Genomic DNA, 13,342 nt, shown 5'->3' with positions numbered 1-13,342 from the left:
TTGTTATCCAACCTGTCATTTTTCTTGCAGATGTGACTACTTTATTGTGTTCTATAGAGGTAAGGTCTTCCGACATGAGTACACCCAGATCCTTTATAATGCTTTTTCGTTCTATGTTATGATTTGACTGCGTTTTGTACGTGGTTTCCGTTTTTATATTTTCATTTTTTCCGTAGCGCAGGAGCTGGAACATATCTTCGTTTAACACCATAAAATTTATCACCATAGTAACCCATAGAAAGACTTGATTTACATCTGATTGGAGGTTTGCCGCGTCCTCTATGTAGGATACTCTCATAAAAATCCTAGTGTCATCTGCAAAGGATGATACAGCACTATAGACTGTGTCCTTGTCTATGTCCGATATGAGGATGAGAAAACGTACTGGAGCAAGCACAGTACCCTGAGGGACTGAGCTTTCATGTATGATGGAGCGGATTTTATTTTGTTGATTATTACACATTGAGTGTTAGTCAGGAAATTGTAGATCCATCTGCCTATTTTTCCTGTAATTCCTTTTGGACGCATTTTGTGTGCAGTAACACCATGGTCTCATTTGTCGAAGGCTTTTGCTAAATCTGTGTAAATTACATCAGAGTTTTGCTTGTCTTCCATGGCATCTAATGCCATGTCATAGTGGTCCAGCAGCTCGACATATACTCTTGTGCAAAAAGTTCCGTGTAGTAAGTACGAGATGCAGTTAAGTGTTACAATCTTGGTCTTGCACATGGCTGGCAGTTCGTGGACATTAAGGAATCATCTCTCCCACTTCCCCCTCCCCCATCCCCCTCAATATTTATCACTGTGTTCTCTTAGCTTTCAATCTTACGTCGTCCGCTTCTTGAGAATTATCTGTACCGCCCAAAGCGTTTTATTTGCATATTTGTATTTTTCATTTCAAATCTGGTTTATTTCCTCGCTTGAGACTTCCACTGTGGGTTTATATGTCCCTTTAAAGTTTTAATTGAGGTTTACTAGCTCCCTTGAGATTGTCACAGCAATTTATTACCCTCTTTAGGCTGTCACTGGTTTACTCCCACCAAGGTTTCGTCTTGGATTGTTGTTCTAATGTTGCCATGATGTTAAACTGTTCCTGAGATATTCTCAACACAATTTATTTTCCCCACTTGAGGGGTTTTACTAATTTCATTATTCCCTTTACGCTTTCATTGTGTCATTGTCCCCTCGAGGATGCTGTTGAAGCAGAGGCTATAGTTTTAAAAGTACGTGGAAAGGTGCCACTTAGGAACTGAAGCGCCACCTTGAAAGTACATGTAGGTGAACACACACACACACACTTACACACACACACACACGATCGAAGGTGCACACTCACGTACTGACAGCCACTTGTCTATGTGCGTTGCTGAACAGGAGAGCTCTATAAACCTGAGGCGTCCATGCAGCTGTAGGCGCCAGGAATTGGCCAGAAGGATGTACTGATAACACTGTATATCAAAGATAGACTCTCTAGGAGACACACATGAGCAGTAATTATAGCAGCGACAGTAATAACAGTTACAATAGCGACAAAAGAAGTGACCAAAGTAAAAAGTAACAGCAAGAGGCCATAACAGTAACACTACCACTAACACCACTTTCAGCACAGGGCCGCAGCGAATCACTGAAGGACCTGTGTGAGTGTCGCGGGTCGCTGCACACGTCAGACGTGAGAAAATGTGCTCCACGACCACCACCAGTCTCCACCTACACACCCTTCTTGTTGTTTCAGATTCAGCTACCAGGAACAAACAGTTCCAAGTAGCACGGGCTATGGTGAGCCCGTAACCCAATGCCACACACTCATTTCAGGCTCAACCTTACCGCCCACTCCAGTCTTAGGCACGTGTGTAAGTCCACCTCACTCCCACTCAACCACAACCTCACGCACGACCACACCCACCACATCCCTACCCTCGTACTAATCCACTACTGCCACATAATGCCACCTATAGCCACGCTTTAACCCACTGCAGACCTCCATCTATTACAGCCACGAAGATAATTACAGTACGACCCACTCACCACTGCTACACCTGGTGCTTCCGGAGTCAGTCTGAAGGACCCCCAAGTTCTCTACTGCATCCTGGAATTCCATTGTCAGCATCACAGCAAGTTTTGTGTGTGTGTGTGTGTGTGTGTGTGTGTGTGTGTGTGTGTGTGTGTGTGTGTGTGTGTGTGTGTGTGTGTGTGTGTGTGTGTGTGTGTGTGTTTATATATTTTTAAGAATGAGTCGTTCTCATTCTTAAGAATATACGTTAAGATTTGCTCTTCGCTATACATCACTGTTCCGCGTCACTCAACTGTATGAGATGAGTGCCAGTTCTAGATGCCGCCTTAACAGAGGTGCTAAACCTACTTATAGAAGAGCCTATACTACAAATGCTGACTTTTTATATTGCATATTATTTAATAAAGAGAAAACAAATTCTGATTAGCTCTTGATAAGACACTAGAGAAATAGAACAGGTACCCTGCGTCTCCCACTGAACAACATAATGCCACTTCACTATTATGTAAGTAAATTAGCTTAAATATGCAATGATAGCGTAGCCTCAAGGCAACAAATATGCCTAATTTATACTCGTCAATACCTTATGAGGCACTTTACTGCCAATTCCCACACCAGGCACATTTTGAGTACAAAATTGATGACGAACCTGTCGTCGATAGAATTCCTCCTCTAGGATGACTCTAGATACAAGACCAAGTGACAGCCAAGTGGTATTGATCATTGTGTTTGACAAGACAAGAGCTAGGGTTGAATGTAGCATAAAGAGGTGCAAGGTTTCTTGCCTAAAAGTTGACCGTTCAATCATATGTTTACCTCGATAGTACATACACAAGTGGTCCTACCCAAGGGCTTTCCATACTAGGGTTATCTTGCAAGTGCAGTTCAGAAAAACGTGTGTTCTACACAGGAGTCATTGAATTAAACTACAAACAGAGAGGGGTGGGAACCAGGAGTTGAAGCTCTGCCCTACATACTTTGCTCGATAAGAAATGTAAGATAAGAGCTTACTGAGTTAAGCTCTTATCTGGCTGCTGATTTAGTGTCTCCTAACGAGCTCTCACAGTGACTCACTCCTTTACAGGTTCCACCAAATAGGATGTAACCCTGTCTGACCTCTCCATCTAAGATGTTCATCCTCACAATCCTTCCCAAATGGCCACTTCCCCCCCCCCCCTACCCCCACCTCCCCCATTTATCCCCTAGCCTTTCTTTGGTTAGGGTGCTCCGTCATCCCACACATCCTCTCTCGGCCCTTAACACATGGGATGCTCCCCCCCCCCCTATCCCAGCCTCTCTCATATGAGTGCCTCTCACTGACTCACCCACTCTAAGTGCCATTACGCACGTGCCCTCCTTGTGATTGTCTTATCTTGAGCTTGTATTGTGAGGCCCAACAAACACGACAATGGCATTAATTCTTAAGACAAATAAAACAACTTGTCTTTCAACTCGTGAGATGTATTTGTATAGCGTTTTTATTGCATTATTAATTGTCGTATATTGTATTGAGGCACAATAGAATTATGCTAGGTATTTAATCTTGTAAGAGCAGAGGGCCATTGAGGTTAAATTAATTCCGGCCGCCACGTGTTGTCACAAAGGGGATGGTGTTGATGTTGTTATTGCTGCTGTTGCTGCTACTGCTGCTACTAATGTTTCTGTTACTGCTGCTACTGCTGCTACTAATGTTTCTGTTACTGCTGCTACTAATGTTTCTGTTACTGCTGCTACTAATGTTTCTGCTACTGATGTTGCTACTAATGTTTCTGCTACTGCTGCTGCTACTAATGTTTCTGCTACTGCTGCTGCTACTAATGTTTCTGCTACTGCTGCTACTGCTAATGTTTCTGCTACTGCTGATTCTAAGTCTTTGATTAGTGTTGCTATTGCTGTTATTTTTGTTACTGATGATTTTGCTGTTACTAACCATTGTTGCTGCTGTTTGACCTTACTGCTGCTGTTGTTTGACCTTACTGTTGCTGCTGTTTGACCTTACTGCTGTTGTTGTTTGATTTTCCAGCTGTTACTGATGATTCTGTTGTTGCTATTACTACCACTATTGCCGCTGATGATGATGATGATAATACTGCAATTTGTTCTGCTTATGTTGTTCCTGATGATGATCTTGCTGATCATCATCAGGAACATGATGATGATTCCCTTGTTACCGTTGCCGTTGGTACTGTTGCTGAGGGCGGTGCTACTCTTGGCGACCAAGTCAAATCCAATAAGACGGAGCTGAGTTACGTAAGACGGGCAATACACTAAGCAAGGAATCCTGCGACACCCTGCAACAAGCCATGTATATACACCCACCATTCTCCTTGTCTTATTTCCTCTCACGTCTCCTTCCTCCTTCATCCTCTCGCTCTACATCCATCCTCTTTTCCTTTTGAGCCCTTACTCCTTCCCTCTACATCCCTCCCTCCTCCCGTCAAAACTCTCACCCTCTATACAGTAACAGACGGCTCATTCATTATCGTCCTTTACCAAGTAGCAGACTATCTTTTCTATCTTTATCCTGTGTGAAAAATGTCCTCTTATCTTCACCCTTTGTCTCTGGGCTTAAGATTAGTCTTAAGGAAGGAAGGAAGGAAGGCTTTAAAGGCTTTATCCCTTTAACCAGTGCGAAGGGATACTTTCAGTACAATATCCAGGAACACGGATGACCTCTTACTCTTACACATGAATGGTAGAAGATGCCCTCACCCATCCCTCTGGTCACAAAATTAGGACCCTACTCTACACCTTTAATTCCATTCTTCTCACGTCGTCTCCTCAGTTTGGATCGTCGAGTAATTGCGAGATGACTTAGGCCTGCATCATGATGGGAACAGTGCCCAGGTGGCATGTGTTGTTCCCTGGCATTTCATAACAAGATTCATCTAGATTCTACGATAATAATCAGAATATTAACGTAATGTCTGGGACAATATTACGGTCTTATTTGGCGCAATGTTACGACCTTGTTTGGTGCAATATTACGATCTTGTCTGGGACGATATTACGATCTGGTCTGGGACAATACTACTGACTAGTCAGGGACAATATTACGATCTTGTGTGCAGTGATATAGTAGTCTTCTCTAGAGCAATATTATGGTCTACTCTTAGAGCAATATTAATCTTTTTCTGCGGTATTATTAAAACCTTCCCTGGATACTGCTACAATCCCCTTTATCATAATACCATATCGTCGTCGGATATATTAATCTCTGTATTGGATATTATTGTAATCCTGCCGTACATGTTGTTATCGTCCTGCTTTAGTTAATACCATAATCGCATGATTAGCTGTGTTAATTTTGCCTTGGCTGAGTCGACGAGCACCAGTTATAGTTTTCATAATTAGTTTAGGTTACCGGTGCCACTAATCCTTGCCTATCAGATCTCCCTAACAGCAAAGCAAAATAGTATTCTAGAGTAAAACAAAGTATAGAGGATTTCGAAGTTCCCACAAGCTGTTTCTCACGAGGTTAATTCTTCATAATTAGAACTAATAAGGCACTAACTAGAGACATAGCCTGAGAAATGACTGCTCGAGGACCGGGCCGCGGGGACGCTAAGCCCGAAATTCTCTCAAGATAACCTCGACTTTAATGCAGCAAATACCGGGCGATAAGATTTGGAATAGAGGGTAAATGTTTGAGTCAATGTAAGAGAAGGATCTGGGGGTTAGATGTAACTTTAAGTCTATTGTTGGAGGTACATATAATATCAGCGAGGTACGCAATACTAGTGAACATTTGTGTGGCCTTCAAGTTTAAGTTCAAGTTCAAATTCAAGTTCAAGTAAGTTTATTGAGACAAGAAAAAAAATGTATCGCCTTCACGCACCTGGACAAGATAAGTTTTTTTTTTCTACCACAGACGTGGCCAGGCATTTACAATGCTAACTAGCATATATATACATTTTCTTCTGTCCTCCATGGACAGGGTTAGAGATGTGTTAAACATATAGTTCAGGGGGTTTATTGAACAATCAACCACAGAAGGTGATTCGGTGCTAAGCTAACCTACATACGTAAATACATAGATACACAGATTTACGTATGCCCTACATACAGTGTTCGTAAATCTGTGTATCTATGTATTTACGTATGTAGGTTAGCTTAGCATTTTACAAGATAAGTGTCAGGATGCTACACCAACCTGTCCTCCTACAAAGAACGTCGCTTTTCGCTCGTATGCCTTACCTAAGGCCAAATCCAAAATTTGCTTGTCCATTTTAAAGAATGAAGAACAATTTTTATTTATATCACTTCTAAGCTGTATCACTTATGAACCCATCCCTGCCCTTGTGTGGCAGTTCACAATAGAAAGTTGTTTTCACATATCCATACATTAAAACATTGATTGTAACCATGATATATATGTGCTTCAGCCTACAGTTTAGACCTATTGTCTTATGTATGACCCTCTGTCCTGCGTGACAGTGAATACCAGCATTATCCTCACTTTAATAAGACTTTATCAAAATCCTCAGAATAGGCAAAATTTTAATTAATTTTGTCAATAAAGATGTTAATAATAATACTAGATAATGGAAGTTGCTCGCGAAAGTGACGTATTGTCCCGTTTTCTTTCTACCAACTAAAGAGTCAATAAACAGTTGATCACTAGTCTTTCTATTTCGTATCCTCCTCCTCCTCCTGCTCTCCTGGTCAGCTCCGTAGTGTTTGGCTAAGAGGAGAGGAAATGCCTGGTGGTGTCCTATATTTGTGTGTGCAAGACCTTCGGGTCCGTATGTTTGTTTGGCTGGGGCGATAAAAGTTCATTATTATACTATATATCTCTCACCCGTCAGTCTCATTGCTTCTCCACATTAGCCTAACACACACACCTCTCATCCGCCCGTGTTTGGGTCTCTTCTTTCGCTGTTAACAAGCCCTTCCTCTATTTCTTAATAGCGCGCACATTCGCACACGCATAACATACACCCAATAAACAGCTCTCAATTATAACTTCCACATCAAAGTTTCAACATTAGAGAGCAATACCCACGAGGTATGCCTCTCTCCATGTAAATACAAGTGACAAGTGACAACGAATAGGTAAGCACACTTTATTTACAACATCAGATATGTATATACACACACACTACATACGTAAACAGTGTTCTCGTGGTCAATCGTGTTTATAGGGTGACTACTTCAAGACAACACTCTGCTGAAGAAGAATATAAGGTTTCAAGGGAGACAACGACTGGAAGTTAAGAGTGCGGTGTACTTCAGAATTGTGGAATATATACAGGTACATATGAGGGATAATTAGACACCCTGCTCCTGTGCCAGGGAAGTTACAGCCCCGCTCCTGTGCCAGGGAAGTTACAGCCCCCGCTCCTGTGCCAGGGAAGTTACAGCCCCCGCTCCTGTGCCAGGTAAGTCTACAACGGGCTCGCCATAGCCCGTGCTACTTGGAACTTTTTTGTTCCCAGCAGCTGAATCTAAAACAACAACAACGGTTGGAAGAGATATGTAATTCGAGGGGAAGGAAGATAAGTCTTAGAAGAGACCAAGAGAGGGGTAACCTAAAGTAATAATGAAAAATGTAGAAGGGAAGGAACTATTATAATTAGGCATTAATTGGAGGACTGATGGAAAGAGAAGATTGAACAAAAGTCAGCAGCGGGGAGATAACTGAATGCAAATCTGACGAGGATTACCTTGCGATGATTTTGGGGCTCAAAGTTCCCGCGGCCCGGTCCCCGACCAGGCCTCCTGGTTGCAGGACTGATCAACCAGGCTATTTGGCGCGGCTGTTCGCAGTCTGACGTATGAATCACTGCCTGGTTGATAAGGTATCCTTTGGTAGGTGTGGAGGAAGACTGAGATGAACGTAAGGGTGTTCAAATACGAAGCAATCGTAAAAGTGGATCAATAACAAATGGAGAAGAGAGAGAGAGAGAGAGAGAGAGAGAGAGAGAGAGAGAGAGAGAGAGAGAGAGAGAGAGAGAGAGAGAGAGAGAGAGAGAGAGAGAAAGAGAGAGAGAAAGAGAGAGAAAGAGAGAGATAGAGAGAGAGATAGAGAGAGAGATAGAGAGAGAGAAAGAGAGAGAAAGAGAGAGAGAGAAAGAGAGAGAGAGAAAGAGAGAGAGATAGAGATAGAGAGAGAGAGAGAGATAGAGATAGAGAGAGAGAGAGAGAGAGAGAGAGAGAGAGAGAGAGAGAGAGAGAGAGAGAGAGAGAGAGAGAGAGAGAGAGAGAGAGTAAGGGGATGAATAGACTGAGCGAGAGCACGAGTAAAACGGTCCATATGGGAGCCACACACCGAGGTGAAGTTGGGTGAATTAACAAAGAAAGGAGGAGAGGAGATGAGAGGGTGAAAGGTGAGAGGAGTGATGGGAGTGTGGCGGTGGATTAGAGGAAACAGAAGACATTGGAAAGGGCCAGGAGTTGTGCGGGTAACTGGGTTTACATCTGCGAATTCCAGGAGGGAGTGGATGGTACACAGGTGACGGCTCGTGTGGATAATGACCCCCTCCCCCCCCCCATCATGTGTTCTGCTCGTCTACTTGACACGCTCAGCTCCCTGCAACACGCTACACCCAAGCAAACACAGCTGACGAGCACGCACGCACGCACGCACGCACGCATTAATATGTATGGAATCAAATCCTCCTCTTTCCTTTCTCCAATCTTCCCCTATTTCTCTCTTCTTTTCTCTCGCCCCTCTCCTCTTTCCTCTCACCTGTCCTCTCTCTTCCCCTATCTTCCTCTCCTTTCCCCTCTTCATTCACCTCTTATCTTTCTCACCTTTCTCTCCCCCCCCCCCATCTCCATCCACTCCCCGCCCCTGTTCCTCCTCGTCTTCTCTCTTTCCTCGTCCTCTCTTCCTTTTCTCCCCTTTATGTTTCTCACTCCTTCTCCCACGTTAAAAGTACCATACTATTGCTTCCAGCGTAGTAATGTATAACCTGTTGAACGACACGCAGGAATGTTCATCTGAACTGCAACATACCACCGCACCTGATGCGTGATGTTCAAATGTAAATATAATATATCAACCAGCTGTAATTTGTGGTCACGGGGTCAATAATGCCCTACTCTTAATTATGCCTGCAGCGCGTCTAGTCTCTCATGCCAAGATTTGTGTTGGCTCTTGCGTAAATCACTTTTAATTATGCATTTCACGCTTGGCAACTTGCTGATCAGTCCTCTTCATATCTGTTCCCAGGACAAATTGTGAGTGTGATGGCAGGTGGGCGTGTGCGTGTTTACACTTGGGCTAATTGGATTTGTTATTATAACACGCACAAGTGGCGGCATAATTCAGGTACACGCGCATAACAGAGTCCTCACTCGCGTCGACCAGTTGCAGGTACACATGCAATGGGCGAGACTTGGTCAACTGGTTGAATACCGTTGGGCCTGGCTAGTAACTGGTTGGGTGACCGTGTAGACAGCCTCGAATTTGGCTAGGGAAGAGGGGGACATTGTGAAATCAAACTAAATATATTTTTTTTTCACTTATATCGTCTCGTCATATCTACAATTCCTCTTTTGTAAAATAATTTTACATACACAAGAATACAAGACCATGGAAATTTTGCAGCAATTACTGTCGACAGCTACTTAACGCTAATATTTAATACACTTAATTGAAAACTTGATTGGTAATAAATAAGTTTTTTGAGGTAACTACATACTAATACTGGGATAAAACCAAATCAACAAGCTGCTATAATTTCCCTCCCAGTTACCTATATATCTACAGTATATGAAGTATCCGTACAGCCTGTTCTAGTCACCAGGATTAGTTGTTCATAGGCCAGTGCCAGTAAATTACTCTAATCCATGGATAAATTATCAGTGCCATTGCTTTATGAACTTCGTAATCCTTTACTAATAGTATGACAATTATAATTACACTTAAAGCTGAGTGCCCGACTTATCATCACGACTTAGTGCACCACACAGGTGGAGTATTGGGTCTAGTAATGGAGAGGTTACTATATAAATACTCAACATGCAATATTACAAGACTTTTGTGCTAATATAAGGAGGGTGACTGTGCAATATTTTATCCAATATCCTTCTGAATCGATGAAAATATTGTTGTGTAAGTCACGTGTACCGGCTGGCTGATACATGGCAGGAGTCACCTGTAGGTCACTAGGTCCACCACAACCACACACAACACCTGCAGGTCACCAGGTCCACCCACCACCACCACAACCACACAACACCTGCAGGTCACCAGGTCCACCCACCACCACCACACGCAACACCTGCAGGTCACCAGGTCCACCCACCACCACCCACCACCACCACACGCAACACCTGCAGGTCACCAGGTCCACCCACCACCACCACCACAACCACACACAACACCTGCAGGTCACCAGGTCCACCCACCACCACCACCACAACCACACACAACACCTGCAGGTCACCAGGTCCACCCACCACCACCACAACCACACACAACACCTGCAGGTCACCAGGTCCACCCACCACCACCACAACCACACACATCAAACAAAAAACTTTCCCTAATTGTATTAAATATTCCCAGAGCGTCAGCCAAAATGTTTTCACCGAGTTGTATATATTTGTTATTGATGGAGCCATCCGGGAGTCAGAGCTCTGGAGTACTAGTGCAACACCCTTATGTTAGCTGCTGGTTTAAACGCCAAGACCTTTACCTCTGCTAATTGTATGTGTGTTGGAGGTTTGAAGAAGTGGTGAGTAGGGTCTTACCTTGAGAGGAAGAGCTCTCAGGAGCCTCAGGAACAGCTCCTGACGTTCCTGGGTGACTCAGTAACGTTTGTCAAGACTCGCAGCCGCACCTCGCATCACCATTCCCTCTCTCTCTCTCTTTCTCAACGTTTCCCGCCCTGGTTCACGTTTGCTGCATCTCTGCCCCCGCCTGAAGGCCATTAGCATCCACGTCGAAACGCCGCCGAGGTACACCTGTGGCCTACAGGCCCCGAAACACGCGTGATGGCCCTGAAACTTACGAAGATACAAGGAGGAGAAGCGGGGCGCGACCTCCCGTCACTGAGGCTACGGTAGGACTGGCAGCCCGTCGGCTGCTGCTCCTGCCAGACGCACGAGCCAACCTTCCATCGGCCTCTACACCATTATACGCCTTTTAAATTTTATATAATATGTAGTATACCTACATACTGTAGTCCCATTTCAGTACTCAGCATTCTTTCACGTGGGTTGGCTATCAAAAAATGGCTGGTGAATACTATGAGTTTACGCAGACTTCCTCAACACTATACAGTCTACAGTCTACACGCTACAGTGTTATTACGCAAAATGATCTCTCTTGTTTTCATATCATCGAAAAATGATAGCATCATGGGCGTAAGTATAAAATATTGGCTGTTTCACGGAAAAAGATCCACGTTTTGCATAATTTTTACAGGCCACAAGAAAGAAGACAACCTAACCTAACTTTTCATGGATAGTAGTATATATATGTATATATATATATATATATATATATATATATATATATATATATATATATATATATATATATATATATATATATATATATTTTAAGCTGTTTATATATATTGTGGCTGGACTAGTGCTGAGATGGGGGCGGGAGACGCTCAAATTAAAGAGCTGCTGCCCGCCCACAGACTGAATTCAACCCACGCGTTCTCCTGTGTCACCAAACGAAGTTCTTGAATACACACATACATACTAAATAAGTCTGCATCCAAATTCTCTTTATCTGTTCCTTCTCTCTCTCTCTCTCTCTCTCTCTCTCTCTCTCTCTCTCTCTCTCTCTCTCTCTCTCTCTCTCTCTCTCTTGCATTCTTTGAATGCAAGCATCTTGCAAGCAAACATAAATTACATTAGACCTTTATGTTATTTATAAAAAAAACTACAATATTATTACTTCTATATTAAAGATTACCAAGAAAAACTTACTTTTGATATATATATCATTGCCTCAATCTGGTCAATTTCAAATATGATTCACATTACGGTTTGACAGGAGGCAACTCAAACCCGTTCTCTATCAGCCCATTCTCTTCATTTGCCACACAATGCAAAATACTATGCACGAATCCAAGCCACCCGCCTAACCTATCGATACACGATAGGTTAACCTATAGAAAACGTGGATCTGGGCTTGATATTTTGTATTCTGTAGAGTCACTTGCGGCTGGTGGGAGTTTTTGTTTATTGCTGCCAGCGACGGCTAGTTTATTGTGCACCCCATACTCATCCTGTGAGCGGTTGTTTAATGTGTACTCAATATTCATCCTGTGAGCGGTAGTTTAATGTGGACTCAATATTCATTCTGTGAGCGGTTGTTTAATGTGGACTCAATATTCATTCTGTGAGCGGTAGTTTAGTGTGCACTCATTATTCATTCTGTGAGCGGTTGTTTAATGTGGACTCAATATTCATTCTGTGAGCGGTAGTTTAGTGTGCACTCATTATTCATTCTGTGAGCGGTTGTTTAATGTGGACTCAATATTCATCCTGTGAGCGGTAGTTTAATGTGGACTCATTATTCATCCTGTGAGCGGTAGTTTAATGTGGACTCAATATTCATCCTGTGAGCGGTAGTTTAATGTGGACTCAATATTCATCCTGTGAGCGGTAGTTTAATGTGGACTCAATATTCATCCTGTGAGCGGTAGTTTAATGTGCACTCATTATTCATCCTGTGAGCGGTAGTTTAATGTGCACTCATTATTCATCCTGTGAGCGGTTGTTTAATCACAACCAGCCTTCTTGTACCTGTTGCGTGGTGTTGAATAGTTCATAGTACATCAGGATCACAGATTTCCAACCGTTTTATATTATGACAGTGTGTAACAAGAGAGCAGAACACAGCAGACCAGTGTGTAACAAGAGAGCAGGACACAGCAGACCAGTGTGTAACAAGAGAGCAGTACACAGCAGACCAGTGTGTAACAAGAGAGCAGTACACAGCAGACCAGTGTGTAACAAGAGAGCAGAACACAGCAGACCAGTGTGTACACAGCAGACCAATATAACAGCGTGACAGTGGGACGGTTGGCGCGTCGCCAGCCAGCCGCCGGAATACAATGGAAAACTCACACTTGTGTCAGGCGCTAACCAAGGTCCAGGTCAACTGAGGTCAACGGTGAGGTGACCACAAGGTCGTCAGATGCGATGCTGTTACGCTAATTCACGAGTATTAACTCTCCCACGCCAAAAGAAGGTCGAAGACCTCATGCACCTCGATCGGCTGGATATAAGATGGCGTTCAATAAGAGAAGACACAGTGTCTAGACACTGTGGGGGTTGGTGTGTGGTCAAAACTTCTGGAGAATGAACATGAAGAACCTGAAAGTTACGTGGAACTCATTGTAGAGTAAGACGTCT

The 13,342-nt window shown here is 43.3% G+C and overlaps 1 protein-coding gene across 1 annotated transcript in view; it reads right to left on the bottom strand.

The window, feature by feature from the left end:
- The window catches only part of LOC138365306 (serine/arginine repetitive matrix protein 2-like), a 92,871-nt gene extending 81,838 nt beyond the window's left edge, over positions 1 to 11,033 (bottom strand). Inside the window, exon 1 of the mRNA XM_069325595.1 lies at positions 10,715 to 11,033. The gene's annotated coding sequence lies outside the window, so the exon portion shown is untranslated. The remainder of the gene's footprint in view (positions 1 to 10,714) is intronic.
- Positions 11,034 to 13,342: the final 2,309 nt, after the last annotated feature.

Source organism: Procambarus clarkii, chromosome 16 (genome assembly GCF_040958095.1).
Source record: "Procambarus clarkii isolate CNS0578487 chromosome 16, FALCON_Pclarkii_2.0, whole genome shotgun sequence".
Classification (NCBI taxonomy): Eukaryota; Metazoa; Arthropoda; class Malacostraca; order Decapoda; family Cambaridae; genus Procambarus; species Procambarus clarkii.
Note: the sequence above shows the minus strand (reverse complement) of the source record. Positions and strands in the feature narration are given on the sequence as shown.